Raw genomic sequence first — 23,124 nt, forward strand, 5'->3', positions numbered from 1 at the left:
CAGGTAAGGAACCTTCTATAAAGAAAACCTCATGATAAAACAAGAATGAGGCATGAAACTGCTCAGTAAAGCAATCTTATCCATCTCATCAGCCATACTTGGTTAGACTTCAGAAAACAGAATTGATTATACAAATTATTAGACTGTATTCAGTTTTTATAAAACTGAATACAGTCTAATAATAAAGCTGTTTATTAATAGCTACAGTAACATACCTTTCAGGGTCTAAACTTAATTACCTAATTACCTTTATCTGATGAATAAAGATGAATTGATCACTAAATTAAAAGTTGGTGATTGCCTAAGTTGTAAGTAATCATGACCTAATTTTATTTGTTACATGCAAACAGAATATAGCCCCGACCAAACACACACACCTTTAAAAGGTACCAAGTTTCCAAGCTGAAAACAATAATGACCAAAACTGAGTGGGATGAAAATTTAAAACATAAAAATGTGATTAACTGGGAATTTCAGAATGCATTATTATGTCAATCCCACCTCACCCCCAAATCTGAAATTACTTAAAAATGCTTCTTCTGTTAAAAAAAAATCCTGATTATGAAGGGAAGTGAAAGTAGCATTTAAATATATATATATGGAAAAATGGGGTAGACGACAGTAATGAATACAGGAAACAGAGAATGGATAAGGAAAGCTAAAAGTTATCTGTGAAAAATCTATGGCCAGTAGGGTTAAGGACACCCAGAAGGAATTGTTTAAATATATCAGGACACACAAAAACCTAAAGATGTGTAGGTCTGATATTAGATAAGGATGGTAAAACTGTCAGCCTTAATGCAGAAAAGGAAGAAGTATTCAAAACATATCTGTTCTGTATTTGGAAAGAAGGAGGATGATGTATTTGTATCTTACAGTAATAATAAAATACTTTATATTCCGTCAGTAACTACAGAGGATGTAACTATTAAAGTTAGATAATTTTAAACCTTCAATACTGGATAATTTGAATCCAAAAGCATTAAAAGAATTGGCCAAAGAACAATCTGAACCATCAATGTTGATTTTTAACAAATCTCGGAACACTCAGGAAGTTCCAGACCACTAGAAAAAAATCAAATGTGCCAATATTCAAAAAGGGTAAATGGGATGACCTCTGTAACTAACAGTCTGACAAAAATCATGTGAAGAATTAAAGGATGGTAGCTAAATTAGTGCCAGTCAACATGGTTTTATGAAAAATAAGTTTATTGTACAAGACCTGATACTGTTTTGATTGGATTACAGGTGTGGTTGATAAAGGCAACTGTGTTGAAATAATAAAATATTTAAACTTTTCTAAGATATTTGACTTAGTCCTGCATGACATTCTGATAAAAAATAGGCACTACCTAATGGATTACATATTAATTGGATTAGAAACTGGCTAACTGATAAGGTTTCAAAAAATAATTGTAAAGGGGAAAATCATCATTCTTTGGAGCTGTTTCTAGTGTGGTTCTGTAGAGATCTGTTCTGGCTCAATGCTATTCAATATCTTTTATCAGCCATCTGGAAGACCATATAAAATCATTGCTGGTAAAATTTGCAGATGACAAAAATGGGTGGAGTTGTAAATAATGAAGGGGACAGGTCAGTTATACAAAGCAACCTGGACTGCTGAATAAAATGAGTTCTTTTAAATAACATTTTGTGCAGCCAAATACACGGTCATCTAGGAACAAGGAACATAGGTTGCACTTATGGGAGACACTATGCCAGAATGCAGTGACACTGAAAAGGACTTGGGGGAAACACTAGATAACCAATCGAATGTGAGTAGTGCGATGCTGTTGCTAAGAGCGAGACTGTGATCCTGGGATGTACATGCAAAGGAATATCAAATAAAGAGGTGGCATTACTTCTGTGTACAGCATTAGTCAGATCATTATTGGAATATTCTGTCCATTTCTGGTGCCCACACTTCATAAAGGATGTCAAAATATTGGTTCAGAAAAAAGGACTACAAAAATACTAGGTCTGGAAAACATGGTTGGAAGCTGAAGCTAGCCAAATTCAGATTGGAAATGAGATACAAAATCTTTTTTTTATCAGTGAGGGTAATCAACCATTGGAACAACTTACCTGAGGAAATGCTGGATTTGCCATCATTTTAATTCTTTAAATCAAGATTGGATCTCTTTCTAAAAGATATGCTCTAGCTCAAATAGAAATTATGAGCTTGATGCAGAAATTACTAAGTGAGGTTCTGTGGCCTGTGTTGTACAGGAGATGAGACTAAATGATGATTATAGTCCCTTCTGGCCTCAAAATTTCTGCATTAATGAAATATAAAGAGGTTTGTTTTTTTTTAAATAACTCAAAGCGAGTAGCATCACAGTAAGTTTCCCCCTGGGCAACCAGATCCCATTTCAGTGTTTCATACCAAATTATTTTTTCTGTTTATTCTTTCTTCTAGCAAAGTGGGGTTCCTACCCCCGACCCCCAAAATCACTATATAGTAATGATAGAGGCAAAGTCCCTAATCAAAAATTTCAGAGAGCTTGAAGCCAAGAGAGACTATTAGATCATCTACTCTGACCTGTATGGCAGACTACCAGTGGTACTTAAAGCCATGGGAAGGCTGTACAAAATCTTATGGAAGGTATTTCTCCTTTTGTCAAATCATAGTCTGGATTTCAGTAAAATTCTCCTACAGTGGCAGTAGCGCACATGCTAAAACAAAAGGGGAAAAAAAGTTAAATGTTCCCTGTCTGTATCTTTAGAGCCAAGTCCTGCTTCCTTTACAGGCAGGAGAATCTCTTTGATTTCAATGGTAGTAATAGTGTGACTAAGGCAAGAGGGATTTGGCCCAAATGCATAACTCTATGCACAGGAGCAGAACAACAACAAAGCATTGCTTCCAAAATAACATCAAAACACAGAAGAAACTCAAGGCAGCACCACGGAAATTCAAGCATGCTACCCAGCAAGATCCTTCACTCTTACATATATAAATAAATAAATGTTACTTTTCAGCATCTCTAAACCTCCCCTTTTCACTCCCAACCTGCCACTAACGTAATTGCCCACATCTCCCGCACAGCTCCTCCATGACCGCAACCTTTGTATGTCTGGCCTCTCTGCCTATCACCTCACTCCCCTTCAATCCATCCATAATTCTACAGCCAGTCTCAGCACATCACCCTCTTCTTTGAATGCCTTCACTGGCTTCCCATCACCTTCTGCATCAAGCCCAATCATTCCTTGTACTCCCTGCTCTGTATCCTAAAGCATTCTACCATGCTGCCACTTAGGCTTGGAGCAGCCTCCCTCTTCTCATGCTCCAAAACTCCCTCTACTTTTTCAAATCTCTCCTCAAAATATATTTCTCCCTTACAAAGCCATACAGAAGTAACCAGTTAGTTTCCTAACCTCCTCCAGCTCATGTGCTATTTGTGTCTGATCTATCTAGTTTGGATGAACAATGGATTGTCAACTCCATGGGGCAAGTTGCTTATCTTCTTGTTTGTTTGCAAAGTACCAAGCACAGTGTTGGTGCTGGGTGGAGAGGGGACAAAACTAACAACATACCGGTTAAGGCTGAAGGTTAATAAATCTGGAGATTTTATGTAAATAACTTGTATACTTGTATTTGCGTATTCAAATATGCATTATTTATGTAAATGACAGCAAATATCCTGATTACCAGACATTAAGCATGACAAGGCTGCAACATGGAGCAGATACAGAAATTGCTATGCTTCTGGCTGGCTATGGCATCTCCTGTAAGTGGTGACTACTTGAGGCTACTCCTTGGCCTGGACTAGATGCGGTTAGATTGCTAGCCCCGGGTGCTACCCGCTGCTTGCTCCCAGCTGGATTAGGGATATGGCTGTCCTTGCCATCAGGCAGGGGGATGCTCTGGTGCTGGATTCCTGTGCTGTAGCGGGGTGCATAATTTTGGCTCCTCCATACTCACTGACAGGGGGATCTCTGACCCTGCCTGCTGCTTTCTGGGTGAGGGGAGTGGCAACCTCTAGCCCTTGATTTTCCTGCTACTCCCTGACAGAGGGGGTCTGGCTTTGCCTGCTGCTCCCTGACTGGAGAGAGGGGCTTTTGCCCTGGCTCTGCCAGCTGCACACTAGTTACTGCTTACAAACACCTGGCCAGAGCGATGGCTACAGTTATTGCTCTGAACAGCTCCAAGTCTATGGCCATGGCTGGGTTGGAGGACTGCGCACTAGAACAGGCTACATCTCTTTGGTTAGATTCCTCCTGGCAAGGTTGCCTGCAGGACTCTAACTGCGGATATTCTTGTTAGAGCAGCTTAGAGCATCTCGTCAGCTCTCCAGATCAGGAGTTATGAAATCCTGGGCAAGATTGACTCAGAAAGCAGGCGAATCCAAGAGCCTCTCAGCCACATCAGGAGCCTGGACAGAGTGGGCCTGCTTACAGAGAACTTAATTTTAGATCAGAAGAATCCAGAACAGTAAGTTTAGCAAACGTCAGTAGGGCTGTATATGGATGATCTAAAAATAAAGGTGGGGCAAAAGTGAGACATTTGAGTCAATGTACGTGCTGTAGAAATTTAGGGCATGATTCATTCACCATAAAAGAAAAATAGAAACCCTCTTCAAGCTATTTTCCAGGGGATTCATGAATAATTTATGTAGAACAGGAGTGGGTTGCAATTTTCCCACACTGCTTCTGCATAAATTACACTGGCTTGTAATTCATCACACTTCTGTTTTTGCTGCATGTAAGCAGTAACCTCTCATTTATGGCTTACAGAGAATGGAATCAGCTGCAGTAATGCAGTTGGAGCATTTGCAGGTGAAAAAGTTGCAGGGGTATGGGGACTAGCACTACAGTCCTGTAACAGAAGTAAATTTTTTCTTGTTCGTATTGGATAACGTTTTACCTTTTTTAAAACCACAGGTTAGTAATGGGGTATGGGGCCTTTCAAGATCACCAGAGAGGCCTCAGAGGATGTGATTACAGAGAAGTTTGGATTGCCTGCGGATTTGGCATTGAGGGCAGTACTGTTTAGTAACTTGTTAATGGCCTAAAGTAAAGAAAATCCTTAAGCACATTAAATGAATAAATAAAACACCTTTACCTCCACCTTAATGACAAAATCATTAATTTTTAATTAATCAGTCTAATACACATTAAAAACTCTTTTCTGAGCAATTATCCAGTTCACCGTACAGAGTACAAAATGTACAACGATTTGCCTTGTAACTAAGTGGCATATGTATGCACCCTGAAGAAGGAGCTTGTGGTCCTCAGAGCCCAAGTACAATATCTTGAAGCCAGAGTTGCTGAAATGGAAGAACAGAGAGAGGTGCTATTATTAATAGAGAATAGGCTACAGGGAGATTGTGGAATAGGCCCGTCTCAGATCTGGCTGCCTCAATCTTCTGCTTGAGGAACCTAGACTCATGATGGCTAAGCAAGTCACTTAGTTAAATAGTTTATCTTGTTGCCACATATCCAGCATTCAATATTTCTGTTGGTTAAATCCACTGTTACCTCAGACCATCTATACCTTACAATGGCATCCCCATTTCCTGAAGTGATTTTCTCCATATGTGAGGACTGATCAACTGCCACTGTTTCTGTTGGTGGAATGGAAGGACAAGTTCATTAAGATGGGAACAGAAACAGTGGCAGTTGATCAGTCCTCACATATGGAGAAAATCACTTCAGGAAATGGGGATGCCATTGTAAGGTATAGATGGTCTGAGGTAACAGTGGATTTAACCAACAGAAATATTGAATGCTGGATATGTGGCAACAAGATAAACTATTTAACTAAGTGACTTGCTTACTGGGTGTGAAGGTGGCAGATAAAATGGAAAAAAACATCCAGACAAACTTCTAGTGAGTGATAGGGAGGAGCCTAATGACAAATATTTAGTCTTGGAAGGGTTAGATTTTAATCAGTAAATGTTTATTAACATCATTATACTGAATACACACAAACCAACAAAAACATTTTTCCATCAATGATAATCGAAACTTACAGATAGGCAAATTAAGAAAAATTCTGCTTGAGTGTATATTAAAGGTTCTTAAGTTAAACTCTACTTTGCATATTCTGAACATGTCATGCGGACTATTTGTGTTAATGGTTATAAAGCTTTAGCTCTTTAAATTTCAAGATCTACGGTCATTAAATAATTATTGTCTGACTCCCCTATGATTTCCCACAAATGTGAAAATTTAGATTGATTAAAAAAATTTAAAAAGCTTAACCCCCATAATTTTGTGCTAATATGACAACTTAAATGGATAAAAATAGGAGAGAGAGAAAAGAGGCAACTAAATCTAATAAAGCAGTAAAAATGAATATATTCAACTACCCACATATATACTGGCCCTAGGTTATATTGGGACAAGGTTTAGAGAAGCAATTTCTCAGTGCTTTAAACAGTTGCTTCTTGGAACAACTTATTCAAGGACACAGAGAGGCCACTCTCATTGTAGTCCCACCTAACACATAGGCACTGGTTCACAGGGTAAAAGGAATTGCTGTACTGGCCAGTCTAGTCCAGGGTCCTGTCTGTCAGTGACTAGTAACAGGTTCTTACCAACAAGATGAGGTTGGTTTATGCCCTAAAGAACGAGGGCTTATATCCCTTCTAAACTATTGTTCACTTCTTGTAATCCTAGTTAACATACCTGTGAATGTTCCCACAGACCATTTAAAATATCCAGTCTTTTTCTAAAATCCTGCTGAACTCTTGACCTCAGCAATATCTTGTGGCAGTGAGTCCACAGGCTGTCCCCAGAGAGACCGGAGATTGAATGGGCATGCATGGAGATGGAAACATACTCTCTAGTGGTGGCCTTCTAGGCCAGGGTTGAGGTATATATTGATGACATGAGACACACAACACTTGCCTTGTTGATACCCATATGTTTTTTTACATAGAGAACTTCAGCCTACAATGACTGTCATTTCAGCATTTTTCATAAGCATTAAATTAACTTTAAAAAAACCTATGTCGGGGGGGCTTTTATGTGCAGATAAATGGCTGGGTGTGCTCTTCCCAGCTATGCTTACATCATCAATCTTTTCCTTTTGAAATGTTCTCGGGCTCTGCAAGTCTTTTGTTTGACAGTGACTGCTGCCTACCTACTGAATAGTGCAACATGTCTAAGAATAAACCACACTTTTCTAAGCACTCTTTTGCTTACACCAGGGACTAAAGATTGATGCTTTGATGCTGCAGCGTGAAGTAGGGGGTCAAACCCATAGACCATCAAATCAGCTCACACTCATGCTTTTTCCAATACATTAAACACAGTAAATGACTAACTCAGTACAAGGAAGATCACATAAGGTCCTGAAAGACGTTCCCACTGGTTTGTTGTACCATAACTCCTCACCTCCCAGAAACTGTTCAGCTCTGACTCTGCCTACATCTCAGTTCTAGTTGCCACTTACTCTCTGGCACCCTATAACCAGTTCAGTTCACCTTGGTGTTCCCTTTGACTCCTCTCTGGTAGTAGAATTGTGTTACCAGTCATTTCCTTAGGTCAACAGTAAGTAGGGGAAGAAGGAGAGAGGAGAGTAGATGGAACGGCCTGGATCATACCTCTCCTGGGAGAAGCTAGCTGCTAGCATTGTAGGCTGAAGCACACAGACCAGACTGCAAACAACCCTTAAAAGAAAGAAAGCCATCCACATACCAGCACCCCAAAAGTCAAGGGTGAGCAAACTAATCCAAGAGCATGGGATACAAAGACAGAGTGGCAACCCACCACTATCACTGGAAGCCCATATAATCTTTGTTCTACAAATGATTTGTGATACAGTTTTTAAACCAGCAAAGGTGTCTGTTTTTCTCATTCTCCTCAGCCTCTTCGTCTTTTCATTCCATCTCCTCCCTCTTTCCTCTCTGCCCCGGTTTTCCTTTTCTCTCTCTCTGCACATCATGCTTGTAATTTGTTTGCTGGCATTCTATATACCAAGGAGTATAGTATCCTTGTTAGCTAGGATGTGTCACAACATGCTGAGTCCTCTGTCAGTTTAAAGAGGGGAATACAAGATGTGATGAACAGAAAGAGAAAAGAAAAAAAAGTTCAAACAAATGTGCTTGAAACATCCACAGTGTTTCTAGTCAGATGTAATTACTATTTTAATTATGGCACAGATTGTGATTTCACCTCTTCCCCCCTCTCTCAGATTTCAGAGATCTCTTGAGATTAATATATTCCCAGGAGTCGGAGGGCATCGTCATTGTGACATGTAGAGTGTTTATTAAGAGGCTAGTTGTGTACAATACTACAATGGCTGCATTTGCATCAAGGCAGCTAATGGAGAACATTCCTGGCTTTCTTGAGAGACATGCAGCTTTGGGGGAAAGGGAAAGAGAAATACAGGGGTAACAAGGAGACTGTCAAAGACAATACAGGAAGTGAGAGGATGAGCAAGGGAGACAGAGATGGAAAAGTTGAAGGAGGCAGGCTATGGAAGTGAGGGAGCTGAGGGAAAGAAACGGCAGAGAAGAGAGGAAATTCTTGAGGAGATGAGAAAGGCAGGAAGAGGATAGCTGCAGGAGGACAGCAGGGCAGGGACATGGGGAGCGGTTCTGGGAGTAAGGAGTGAGCACAGCAATGAGGGCTGCAGGAGGTTGTCAGGACAGTGAAGGGGAGTTGCAGGAGAACTGGGAGGGGATGTGGGGAGAGGGAGAGGGAACTGCTCTGCCATTAGGAAGAGGAAAGTGGGAGAGCTACCCAAGAAGGAAGGCAGCCACAGGGACATGAGAGGGTGCTACAGTCGGAGGTGATGTCTATTTGCTCTTATCTCATTGCCACTTCTGTCCCTCCACAATCCCTTGTCTACACCCCCAGCTTTTTTTTCCCCCCTTTCCCTTCACTCTCTAGACATCCCTGCCATCACTCAGTCACTTTCACGCCCTAACTTCTCCCTCCATCAAATGCCTTGCCTTGCTGTCCTTTCTCCCCTCAGCTCTGTAACTTTCCAGCTTTCTCCCTATCTTCCCTCACACTCCCATCCTCTCACTCTCTCTGCTTGGACATTCTTCTCTAGAGGAAGCAGGTTAACCTCACAAGTCCTACATCCTCTCTCATGATATTCCAAACCACAGAAAGCTAGTAAAGTTTTGCCGAGTTCATTATTCTGGTGTCAAATGCTGCTGCCCGAGTAACTAGCTTCCTTATATCCACAGTCCGTATGTCAGAACGGATTATATTACTGCTTCATAGCAGGAGTGGGACCTGTTCTCTCTCTCAGGTCTAGGAAGGGTGAAATCACAAAGTGAAGCTACTACTCATGGTGCAAGAAAGATGAGAAATAAAACATGGACAGAATATTTAAGCCATAACAAAAGAGAAACAGTCATTTCCGGAGGATTAACGACAACTGCAAAGTTAATGCACCTTGGACCATTATCTCTAGCCAGTCGTTAATCCCCAGGAAATGCCCTGTGCCAAGGTCATTCTTCCCTTTATAAGCTGAAAAGAAAAGAAACCAGAGACATATGGATATTTTTGTATTGGGTGATCCAGTTTCAACAGGTCATTAGAGAACTAATCCACTGTTCTTTTGCCAGCCATTGCTCAAATCATTTCACAGTCTATTCAGCTTATAAAGAATTGTATTTTGAAGTTGGTTTTGTCTCACTCCTCTACATCTTTCATTTTTCTTTTCTTTCTAACCCAAGAACAGACTGCCCAATTGTGACTGACACACAATCTCCCTTGTGTGCAATAGGGCCCTATCAAATTCACTGTACATTTTGGTCAATTTCACAGTCATCGGGTTTTTAAAATTGTAAAATTCATGATTTCAGCTATTTAAATCTGAAGTTTCACGGCATTATAACTGTAGGGGTCCCAACCCAAAAAGGAGTTGGGGGGTTGCGGTACTGCTACACTTACGTCTGTGCTGCCTCTGGCAGTGGCGCTGTATTCAGAGCTGGGCAGCTGGAGAGTGGTGGCTGCTGGCTGGGAGCCCAGCCCCGCCAGCAGCAGCACAGAAGCAAGGGTGGCATGGGATGGTATCGCCACTCTTTCTTCTGCGTTGCTGCTGGCGAGGCTCTGCCCTCGGAGCTGGGCGCCCGGGTAACAGCTGCCGCTCTCTGGTTGCGCAGCACTGAAGTCAGCGCAGAAGTAAGGGTGGCAATACCACAACCCCCTTAAAATAACTTTGAGACCCCTGCAACTCCCTTTTGGGTCAGGACCCCCAATTTGAGAAACAGTGTTCTCCCCTTTGAAATCTGTATAGTATAGGGTAAAAGCACACAAAAGACCAGATTTCACACGAAGAGAGAGAACAGATTTTGTAGTCCGTGAAGCGTTTTTCATGACCGTGAATTTGGTAGGGCCCTAGCTCTCTCTCTCTCTGTGTATATACACACATATACATACACACACACACATATATATACATATACTCTTCCTTCCAAGAAGCACAGCATTGACCCTATATTACACACACACACACACAGAGTGTTGTGCTTATTTCTTGGAAGGGAGAGCAATTACCACTATGCAGACAACTCAACCTGTAACCAAATCACACTTGCAAGTATAACAAAAGAGAGCTAGTTCTAAGACCCAAGAAGTATTTAACATGTCACAACATAGTATACAATAATTTACAGGGTGGGGGGGGAGGAATCCATTTCTATTATAGTCATTTTATTTCTAAATAATTTAGAGATGTGTCCTTAATTTATAAGCATGACCACAAAATTGGCAAGTGAATGCAAACATTTTAGTAGAATGTGAAGCAAGGCTAAAGCACACTAGTGTAATAAATATAATAAATATCTCCTGTTAGATGAGATTTATAATATCTTACATTTACATACCATCTTCCATCCCAAATGGATCCCAAAGGACTTTATATTTTACAAAACTGATATACAAACTATACATAGGGATCAAATAATCCACCCTAAAATACAGCCACCTACAGGGTGAAATGCAGCAGCTGTTGAATAGGGTCTAATACTACCCAGTTCTTAAGACAGGAAGTGAAGAATATATTTTTGCACTTGCATGGAGAATTTAGGCAGGCAGAATACAAACAGCCAAAACCGAGTTGGGTTGCAACATTCAGGGTTAACACAACCCTCCCTTTGGGGTGTTTTAGGATCTTTTAATGACCACAAGTCATTAAAGTCACAAATCAGGATCTCAGTTTTAAGTCACCTCCAAATGACAGCACATCTGACAACATAATGCCACCAGTGCTGGGTCACTGACTGAGAACTGACTCAGCGTACGTCTACCTTGAGCTGGGAGGTGCCGTTGAAGATATTTTTCCAATTTTTCTTTAGTTTTATTTTAGAGCAGCTCTTCGCAAATCTACAGGACATGGTTGGTAGGCTAGGGAGCGCTTTGAGCTTGCAGAAAAAGTGGAGAAATGGGGAATGGAGGATACCAGCAGAGGGGGCTGGGGAAGAAAGGGAAGCAATGGATAAGAGATAATGAGGGTGGGGAAGCAATCGAATGAGGCCAGTACAACCCTCCATAAGCCTTAAGAGTTTAAGGTCCTAGCCCACACAACCCACCATGAGCCTTTGCATTCTCGTTGGGGCATATCACACCCCACTGCAAGCCTCTGTCAAAAGCCTCATTGGGGCCCTCCCAACGAACTCCCCCTATAGTCTTAGGCTTAGCACATCCCGACAAGCCTAGATAGGGTTGTCAGTCTGACAGATACAAAGGGTCAGACTGCTGCAAAGGGATGTTATTTGCACTTCGATGTGCCAGCTTCTGTCTACCTGGCCCGCAGCTTTACCGTGCAGAAATGAAGAGATATGACCCTCACTAGCAAACTGCAACCTCTAGAAACGTAACTTGGTTAGAGACTCAAAGAAACTGAGTTTTGGGGGGTTTCTGAGGAACAATCTTTACAAAGACTCCACCTCACAGTCTTTGATACGTGTATCCTCCCAACACCCTTATGAGGCATGCAAGTGTTGTTATCCTCACTATACAAGTGGGGATCTGAAGCACAGCTAGGTTAAGTGACTTGCTCTGTTACAGACTTCCCATGTGACCTTAGGCAAAGAACTGAACCCAGGTTCCTGACGTTCCAGGGTAGCTCCCTAACCACTGGGCCTCACCACAAGTCACAAACGGAGGCAGTGTTGGTCCAGGAGTTACAGAAAACTGCCCAGGCAAGATCATCCCAACCTGAGAAGCACTTGAGCATGACTTGTTTCATTCAGACGTGCCAGTGGTTCAGCTCTACATTAGCTAGCAAGTTACACAAGGAAGACTCTAAATTGTCTTCTCTCACTCGCTATGGGGAATGTACTGGAAATCATTTTCACAGCCGAAATGTGAAAGCCACTTGAAAACCATTGGTTAGGAGCAGCCTGGATTTTATAAAGGGAAGGGCTTGTTCTTCAAAGAAACAAGAATATTTTTAAAGAGATCAGTGTCAGAATTCTGGTTTAGAATATATATTTAAGTGATTTGGTCCAGAGTACTGGAAGCAGGATGTCAAACTTTCCAGAGAGTTCCAAATTCTGCCAAGTTACAGAAACACAGAGAGACAGAGAGAGAAGGAGAGAGAGATGAATATGTATTAAAAGGAACAATCATGCACTGTATTATCCAGGAGAAAGAGTTGATGGTTACTGCAAAAAGAAAAGGCTTGGAACTATCAATCCAGTGAATGACAGCCATAAAAATACAAATGAAGTAATGGAATATTTTAACAGATACAGAATCTAATCAAATGAGATATAGGTCTTCTCTAGAATACTGCTTATCCTATGTGAGTAAGGTTAGCAGAATCTGGCCATAAGTGACTTATTTAAAGTACTCAGAATACCAAGTGATTTTTGCTCAAGCAAATTTAAACACATTGTTCAGAACATAAAGGTTTTCCCAAAGCAAAAAGTCATGATCATAAATCAATAAAGGCAAGGAAACAGAATAAGAAGCAAATATAGTAATATTATTAACAACAAATAGGATAGTAGCATTACCATAACAACTTTAATCCAAGGATTTCAAAGCACTTTACAAGCTACGATCCAGGTCTCGCAAGCACTTAAGCACATAACTTTACACAAAGGAGCACAATAAAACGTCAGAGTTACAAACACCTCGGGAATGGAGGTTGTTCATAACTCTGAAATGTTCGTAACTCTGAAAATATTATGGTTGTTCTTTCAAAAGTTTAAAACTGAGCATTCACTTAATATAGCTTTGAAACTTCACTATGCAGAAGAAAAATGCTGCTTTTAACCATCTTAATTTAAATGAAAGAAGCACAGAAACAGTTTCTTTACCTTGTCAAATTTTCTTTTTAACTTTTCCTTTATTTAATAGTTTACATTTAACACAATACTGTACTACTGCTGCCTGATTGTGCACCTCCGGTTCCAAATGAGGTGTGTGGTTTACCGGTCAGTTCGTAACTCTGGTGTTTGTAACTGTGAGGTTCTACTGTAGTTACACTGAGCACAGTAGGGCCACTCATTTGTCAGGTTATTCACATGCATATGTGCAGGATCAGGAGCTATACCTAAAACTTCATTACTCCCTTGTGGACAAGTATGAAAAATACCACTTTACAGATGTGTAAACTGAGGTACAGAGAAGTTCTGCGATTTGTACAAGTCAATGGCAAAACCAGGAATAGGACTCAGGTGCCTGGATTGCCAGTCCCCTGATATAACTACTAGATCACACTCCCTGGTAAAATTCTGTCATTTAGAGATTTGGTGGCAAACTGAGCAAGTTGCTAACCAATATTATGGAGTAAATAATACAGCTGAATTCAGGAAACAATTATTCTGTCTGGGGACACAGAATTTTGATGATCATCTGCAATGTGGTAGCAGGGAGAAAGAGATGTGTGTCCTTTTTTGATTCCTTATGATGTACAAAGGATCCTTGTTTTGATTGTGTGACTAAAAAAATAAGGGAGTAGTGAAGACAGGCAGCTCTTGCTAGTTTTTTAATATTAGAAATTCTTATCTACCCTGTTTTCCCTAGAAGGCTCTATGGACAACTCTAGGATTAGAACATTACAAGCACCAAGAAAGTAAATTCAATTAATTGAGAGAGAGGAGTGATTTTTATTCAGACTCATCAAAAACTCCAGGTTTTGATCATTTTTGCTTAACACCAAATTAACAAAAATAGCAAACCGAGTCTTTGAGAGGAGAGATCTTTTCAACACCTCCTTCCCTTCAGTGAATGGCTGGAGAACCTTCAGTTGCCTGCGGTCTCCAAGGAAAACTCCAGTAAAACACAACTTAATATTTCCGATGTAAAAAAAATAAAAATAAAAAAATTCTGAATTTTCTTTTTTGAATAAAGGAACTTTCAGACCTTGACAAAAACAAGAAGAAGGAGTAGGACCCCATTTTTTCACCTGTAAATTCACCTGGGACAGATTTTGGGGGCCTAAAGGCCACTGTCCTAAAATTCTTTATATCTTGATCCTATTCTTTTCAAGGCAACAGAACACATTCTAGCTAATTCAGGGGCAGAGTCCCATGTAATCAGCTCTGCTTCCTCTATATTCAGCACAGACAATCACATCAAGATTGCATTTGACACAAAATATCGGTGTCCATAGAAACTGCATTGACAGCAAATGCAGGCAAAGCTTTCTCATGGTTTTCGTTTCCAAAATCTGTTAAAATGGCTCTAGTTCCTGTTGTCACATTATAACCATGTGACTGGATCCTTTGTATAATCTAATGTTAACATACAGCTAAGATTCTAGAAAGGAGGCTACAATAAAGTATTACTATTCTGAGCAGCAGCTTATCAATTAATCACAAAACCATGGGAGATGAGGTCACAAAGCTGGAAGCTAATAGATCCCGAGTGCTAATCCCATCTCTAATAGAGTCTCTCTCAAATCATGTAACTCTTCTGCCTCAGTTTCCCCATTAGTAGAAGGGGGATGATAATACTCACATACATTATAGGTATTAAGGGTTAATTAATTATTGTAGTTCATATGTGTACAGTGCTTTAAAAGTGATAACTGCAAAGTATTAACTCAGTAAGTATTATTGTAATCACATAAATCTCAGTGTAATACTGAAAGAATAAAGAATTGTACATGTTACGCTAGAAAATTACATTCAAAGGACCATAGTGTGTACATGTAGAGCAAGAACACAAAAACACAAGAATTGTTGTATCATGAACACAAACAAACAAATCCTGCATGTCATTGTTCATACCTACATTGCTTATGCTATTAATAACTGATTTCCCTTCTGTGACTTTAGGCTATTTTAAAACAGAAACCTTGTTGCCATGGAGACAGTAAGCCGGTCAGCACATCTGCTGAAAAAGAGGATATAAATTTTGTAAGTGTGAATCTTAAAAGCTTAGACTTTTGTCAATCTTTGCCAAAGACTCCATCAAATACACATAAGGGAGGCTATCAATTTGGTTAACTGTCATCTGCAAGATAACTGACAAACACATTCACTATCATTTGCACCGATTACTACTAGCACAGAATGCATCAACATCTGTACATAAGCATATTGAGGATACGAATCATGTTCCACTTCAATGTGCTGCAGTAGCCGTGATCACGGAGCTGTCAGGACAAGAGTTGATTATAAATATCATCTAGCGAAGCTTCATAGGTTGATGGACGGCTCTGAGACACAATTCCTAGTTTTTTTAAACATGCAATCATCGTCCATATTTACCTCTAAACAAAGAAACAAATATAATTCCTCTTGAGGGGGAATATTTTACAGGGAATATAACTTGAGAGAATATTTTCATGAAAAGCCATTGAATTTATTTAGTCTCACAAGTCCCCTTTGAGGAAGAGAAGTTTCACTGTCCCCTCTTTCCAAGTGAAGAAACTGAGGCACGCACAGTTGTGTGGTCCCAGTCACACGAAGTTGGTGGCAGAACCGAAACTAGAACCCAGATAGCCTGTTCTTGTGCTTTAGCCACGAGGTCATGCTTTCTCTATTCCCTTTACTGTCATTTCAGATTTGTGGAGCGCCTCATCTGTGCAAGGGAGAATCAAGGCAGGATTCTTAGATCTTTTTACAGTCAGAAGGAACACAGCAGTTAGCAAGTGAACAGCAGATGTGCATATGCACAGTTGATAGCTGCTGGCTACCACCTGTTACCGCTGCAGAAGTGTTACCAGGGAAGTGTAGATGCAGTCTAAATCCTTCAGGCCATGACACAGCTTGGACTAAGTGTTATGTGACTCTCACGTCCAGGCCAAGTCATAGCAATATCCACTGGGGGTGGAGAGATGAGGAAGGGTTTAGGTGGACCTGGGCTCAGCATAGTTTTTAACAGTCATAATCACCAATCATAGAATCAGGAGCCACATTAAAGACTTACTTGCAGCTCACGAGCCTCAGTCTGAGTATCACTGGTCTAAAGGCTAAATCTACAAAAGGATTTCAGTGTCTAACTACCACGTTAGGCACCTAAGTCCAAACTTTAGGTCCTCAAAACCCCAGCTCAGCTGCTACCCAACTCTGTAGCTTCCCTAACGTCCCTAGGTGTCAACATTTCTGCTGGTAATGTCTTGCAGGTGCCGAAAAATCTGCCAGCAAGCAGGTGCACAGCTGCCTTAGCCATAGGTGCTGGAACTAGGGGTGCTGGAGGTGCTGCCACACCCCCTGGCTTGAAGTGGTTTCCATTACATACAAGGTTTACAGTTTGATTCAATGGCTCTCAGCACCCCCACTATACAAATTGTTCCAGCACCCATGGCCTCAGCCCTGGAGCCTAGCTCACCCCTAAGCCCCAGCCGCATCCTCACACTAGACATTCTTCTAACCTTCTCACCTGGGCAGCCTGATCCAGTAGGCATTGTCAGAAGCCACCTACCGGATTGGACCCCACTCAAAACCATCACCAAGGGAGGTTCCCCCCCCCGCACTTATAACTTTTAGTTCAGAGGTGCTGGAACTAGGCATGCTGCTGCACCCCTTGGCTCAAAGTAGTTTCCATCATACACAGATTGGTTCAATGGCTCTCAGCACCCTCACTATACAAATTGTCCCAGCACCCCTGCCAGAGGTTAGGGCACTCAGCCAGGATGTAGGAGAGCTGGACTCAACCCCCCATCCCAATACGGAACAGGGATTTGAACTTTTGTCTCCACCTTTCTATAACCACTGGGCTATAGAGTCACTGACTCTCTGTCTGGCCCAATGCATATTTAATTATAAATACACAGAGGAATGTCCCATAAGCCAATGGCTATCAAGCTCATCTGGAAGTGTGGAGACCCATGTTCAAGCTCCTTCCCATCAAGCAAAGGAAAGAATTCAACCCGAGTCACTGGGCTCAAAGTTATAAAAGGACTTGAACCACCCATGCCTCCTCATTTATTTTTTTTCCCCAAGAAAGGGCTTATGCACCTAAGTCCAAGAGATGGTCCATGGCTATGAATCCCAAGCAGAGAAAGGCACCTGCTTCCAACCCAGATTTAGGCACCTAAGGCCCTTTGAAGAAATGCCAGGGAGAGGGGTGTGGCCTATGAACTAGTTTAGGTGGCTTCCTGCTCAGCTTGTTGGCTTTTATGGATCCCATTTTTAGGTGCCCAACTCTCCCCATGAATTGTATAAAGTGAGCTTGGGCGCCTAACTCAGGGCTGGATTCCTCTAGGCAACAAGATGCCTAAAAGTTAGGTGCTGAAAAGCTGATCCCTTTGTGGGATTTAGCCCTAAATTCTTTGGACAAGTGGCTGCATCTTTTATTCGCTAGTCAAATGCTTAGTACATTTTAAATGCTGTATAAAGAATAATAATGGTCCACCTCTGTGTCCAACGGATGGGCATACTCCATGACAGCGATTTACATTTTAGAAATTAAGGAGTCATAATAGAATTGAGTTCAGCCTGAAATTCTAATATACTCTTTTGCAGATGTATATTTTATTTTGCCTAATTAGGGTTTGATCCTGAGAGGTGCTGATTTCAATGGGAGTCAGAGTTGCAGGTGACCCGTACCACTCACAATCAGGCCTTATCATAGGAGTTATCCCCCATTGGCCTGCAGCGGTGAACCGCAGCTAGTGGGAGCTGCAATCGGATGAACCTGCGGATGTGGCAGATAAACAAACCGGCCTGGCCCGCCGGGGCTTCCCCTAAACAAGTGGCATCCCAAGTTTGGGAAACACTGCACTAGACATTTTTAAAATTTTTGGCCATATACAAAGATATTTGAGTTTGGACACAATCTTATTTAGAGCCCACCCCTTCGTACTGCTTGCCCTTTAGTGAAATTCCAGTGACCCGGTGTCTAACACATCACAATCAAAATCGACATTATGAGTAAAGCTAGAGAGAAAATGGAACACTTCTAGCACAATATGATAAACATCTTTTTCAGAAGTTCATTAATTTTTGAAAAATTTCAGTCAACTAGAGAACTGGGAGATGAAATGTCAGTTCAATAATAAAAATATTTTTTGTATTTTTGTATCTTTTTCTTTTCTTTTCTTTATTTCATACTTAAAAAGAAAGAATCCAGCATATTGACAGAGATTCAGTATTATGTCCTTGCTACAGGATCAAGTTTAAAAAGGAGATGGGCTCAGATGGGGCAAGTTTGTATTTTTAATATAAATACCTTAAAATAAGTAGCAAATGTGGCAAGAAAATTTATGAAAAGAAAGGAAAAGTTTGAGTGTAATTTTACATGAGAGCCACGTGTGCAAATGGCACTTAAGGGCTTGATTCAAAATCCACTTACATAACTGAAAAGATTCTAATTGACTTCAATAGTTTTAGGAACAGGCTTGTACTTATTAAGGCCCCTGATTCAGAAGAACACTCAAGCAAATGTTTAACTTCAAGCAGGTAAACGATCACAGTGCTAATTCAGCAAAGCCCTTAAGCATGTATTTAAAGTTATGCACATGCTAAAGGACTTTGCAAAATGAGGACCAAGTAGAAGAGACAGGGCCAGATCCTGATCTTAGTTACGCAGACTGAGCTACTCTACTTTTACACCTCTGGAACAGAGACCAATGTCTAGCCCATAATCCATGCCCCAAAGAGCCAGATTCTAAAAACTCTTACTTGTATGAGGAAGGGTTTACAGGAACTAGACTTATGTTAGGAAAAAGATGCAGCATGACACAAAGAAAGGTGAGAAGAAGAGGAAAACTTACCAGAATAGGGTCATGAAGTTACCTGCATGCAGCACAAAAATAATTGCTACTGCCTTTTATAAAAATAAATGGATCAACTTAACAGACATACAAGTGCTCAGATACCATGGTAATAAACATGGTATAAATGCATAGCCAGGGCCTTGTCTACCCACTAATGTTGTGCCACTTTAACTATACTAGTATTGTCAAATTAAGTATATTGTATTTTGGACAAACCATACTAGTATAGTAAAGTGGTACAACCCCTCTAGTGTGGATACAGCTACACGGGTATAGAATTGTTTAAACTGGTATAGCTTTTTCCTCCTATAGGAAAGGCACCTTTATTCCAATAAAACTGCGTCCACCCTGGGGGTCATAGCAGAAGAACTATTTTGGTTTTCAAAAAAAATTTTAAAAAACCCTAACTGGAAGTTATACTGCTACAAAGTCTGTGTGCAGACCAGGCCTCAGATGGAACACTGAAGAAGTGGGTTTTGAGGAGTGATCTGGAGGAGAGAGAGGCTACTGTGTGGCTACAGGATCAAAGATGACTAACACGGCTGCTACTCTGAAACCATTCTAATACACAGTTTCACCAGATATGAAAGTCCTTCTTTGTACAGCTGTTTAAGGAGTTCACTTTTCCCTGGGGATTTCTTGTCCAGGTCCTGCTGATGGAGCTGCTGCTTTACTGTGTTTACAAAAAGCTTTTGATCAGCATCCCATTGGGGCTTTTCCCCCTAAATTCTGTTACTGCATGCACAACAGAGATTTTAATGGCTTCTGGTTCACATCTATGAAGAAATCACTAACATCTCCGCAGTTAATTTAACAGGCATCATTTGCAATAAAGAAGCAGGCGTTGCGTGTCATGTAGTTTTGATTTAAAAATGGTTCTGTAGCGATAGCTTTTCAGGATAATTGTGTTGTTTTGCAAGAAGCCATACTTTTCTCACAGAAATAAATTCTATTTAAAAAAATAAAATCAGACCATGAAAATGGTCCTGACCATGAGGCAAATAAAAAAAATTCCCTACAAATCGCACAGCATTGGAACAACATTTGGAGATACAAAAGCTTCCAAAACAATAAATTGTTACTACAGTATTTGCAACATTATAAGCACATGTTTTCAGCTGACCTACTTACTCCCCCATGCTAGCGTGTTGATAATTGACTTTTGTCCCTACGGGGGTTCTTAAATATAATTGAGCAGCACCTGCCACATAAGAAGAACAGTTTTATACACTGATTTCTTGTACAAATATTGTACTTAACAGCTTCAGTACCAGACTTACTCACCCATCCTTGTTTGTGCCAGATATTTGATCATACACTACCAAGCCATCCAGTATTGCAATATCCATGTGTTTCAGCAAAGTGAGGGGATAATTTTCAATAAAAATAGTTCCAAATATTTCTATTAATTAATTGTTAGTTATTTCCAGAAGAAACCTTTCAAGCTAATGGATCCCAAAGTATTTTGGGCCCAATTTGAAATTCATTGAAATCTATGGAAATAATCCCATTTACTTCAGTAGGCTTTGGATATGTCAGTTTATGATCTTATAATAGTATATAACATTCATACTGGGATCACTTCACCGGATCAATGAAATGCCATTGCCTCTGAAACAGAAGAAAAGCTGTTCAACAATGCACTGAAAAACTACACAACAGTATAGGACAGGAAGTGAGCAGGAATATAGTCTGTTTTAAACTGAAGATGGAGTTCATATCCCCCTAGGAGAAATATGGCTATCAGACCAGTGCTATGAGCTTGTCTTTACAACTACTTTGTTTGCAGGAAGCGGAGGTGTAAATCTACCAGGCACTAGCCTGCTATGCAATAAGTGTCCATGTGGACCCTGCTGCCATGCACTCAAAGTTCTCTAGTGCGCTTTAATCTACTCCCATTTCAAACTCCCAGCTCTTTGAGTTGAGGTCCTGCCTCAACTCAGGGACCTAGACTTGATGACTTATCCTGCCCTACATTTTTATGATTCTCTGAGCAGCAGCAGCAAGGGTAGGTTTATACCCCACCTTGCCATGAACTAAGTGTTCATGCAGACAAGCCCTAATACACTATTCTTATGAAAAGAGGCCTCAAGTTCAATATAGAACTACTCACATGTGTAAAATAGCCTATGGAAGTAAGTGTTTGTAGAATCGGGACCTTTGCAGGGCTCTGATACAGCAAAGCACTTTAAAACAGAAGTAGTCCAATTACTGTGTGCTTAAAGTTTAGCACATGCTTAAATGCTTTGCTGAATAGGAAGGAGGGTCACACCATTCTATTGCCTTTCACTTTGTGCAGCTTATTTGTCCTCAGTAAAAGTTCTGACTCAGACATTAAGCCATTTTAGGAAGAGAAAGACCAGTTCACTTAATTCTATAAATAATTTTCATACTACCCCAATGACTTTCAGCATATGGATATTTGTCTCCATCTGTAACTCATTCCATCTACTTTCATCATTATAACTTATCATATGTTCAGAACCAATTATGGGCATTAATGGTCATAATTCCAAGTTTGTGATATTGTAAGTAATATTTCTGCCATTACGGACACATATATAAAACTGAAAACATTTTGCTAATTTTTACCACTATTAGACAATCTGGAAAAAATGCAAATTTAAAAAAGATCATTTCACAATTTAAAGTTTACCAAAAATGTTATTTTTTTTCTAAAGATTTCTGTAAGAAGAAATGTAAACTAGAACCAAAAAAATTAGCAACAAAGAATGGATCATCTTGAAAAGGGACCATCACACTGTTGTTATGCATTTCACACACACACATTCAGAAAATTCCATATTTCCACTGACACTGTGGATTTACTCCAGTAACTGACTGCAGTTTATAGTACAGTTGAGGTTTAGATCAGATTTAGTATAAACTCTACTTACTGTGCTATTACTACATAGTTTGGTGATGCAGGTTAGAATTTATCTTTTAAATGTTGCATATAAAACTAAAACATTACAAAACATCTCCATTTTAATCTCTGCCAATTGATATTTTTCTGCCTGCGTCCCAGACAGCCTGATCCTTATCACAGAAAAAAGGGGGAGGCTCCCAGTAACTGAGATGACCAACAGGATACACCTAATTACTGCTATACATGCTATGAGTTAAAAAAGTTTCTATTCTCTTTCCTAATGAAAAGGAATTCAAATACTAACCATGAAGTCTGAGAATAGTCACAACCAGACTCGTTCTCGCACAAAGGAAACACAGGGAGCATCTTTGCGCAAAGGAAATGTTGTCTTGTGCTGTTAAATTGACATATGGGAAGGAATTTATTATAGTAAATTCATGGAGAGAGTTAATGTGACCATTTCCTAAATGCCTGCTTAAAGCGAATTCTTCCACGCTCTTTCCGTCATGGGTGGGTGGGAGGCAATCTAAGAGTTATTTTTGTTGTTGAACTCATGCAGCTCAAATGAAAGCTTCTTACTGTCTTTATTAAATGAATTATTGAATCTCCCACTGTTAAAGGTTTCAAGTAAACATGTACAACTTTTATTAATTATTATTATTATTACTTTAAATCTCTAGTGTCTGTAATAACCTCTCAGAAGATGACATTGTTTTCTCTACCAATCTGCTCCTTTTTCATTTGGGTAATGCAGATTCTTTTAGTGGATTTATTTATTTTGCTATGATTTGAATGGATTTGAAGTCCTATTTATTTAACAGCTTCAGCCTATATAGCACCTCATTGTGCCAAAACATATCAGATACTGGTGCAGAAACAGCAACCATGTCAGCACAGTTCTGGGAATAGCTTTACTGACTGTATTTGCTACTACTACTACTGCAGAGTTGGCAGAGAAAGCACAATTCATTGTCTTGAGACCCAGAGATAGTGGCTGTTCCTGGGAAATCTGTTGGTGATAGTGTGGTGGATTTTAAAAAAAGCCAGTAGACTGAGCCTGATTTCCAAAGTTGCACCTGCAGAACTGCAGTATTTGTATAAACAAATTGGGTATTTAGTCACACAAGAGGCAAGCTAGATTTTTGCATGTGCTAGCTGTTTGCATGTG

At 40.2% G+C, this 23,124-nt stretch overlaps 1 protein-coding gene and 1 long non-coding RNA gene across 5 annotated transcripts in view; both read right to left on the minus strand.

The window, feature by feature from the left end:
- The window catches only part of CACNB4 (calcium voltage-gated channel auxiliary subunit beta 4), a 191,482-nt gene that overhangs the window by 163,515 nt on the left and 4,843 nt on the right, over positions 1 to 23,124 (minus strand). The window lies entirely within an intron of this gene.
- LOC311528295 lies at positions 5,070 to 22,350 on the minus strand. The gene is made up of 2 exons (XR_014713563.1): positions 22,261 to 22,350; positions 5,070 to 5,267 (listed from the first exon to the last, which is right to left on the minus strand). It is a non-coding gene; the product is annotated as an uncharacterized lncRNA (long non-coding RNA).

Source organism: Lepidochelys olivacea (genome assembly GCF_965140295.1).
Source record: "Lepidochelys olivacea isolate rLepOli2 genome assembly, chromosome: 11".
Taxonomy (NCBI): Eukaryota; Metazoa; Chordata; order Testudines; family Cheloniidae; genus Lepidochelys; species Lepidochelys olivacea.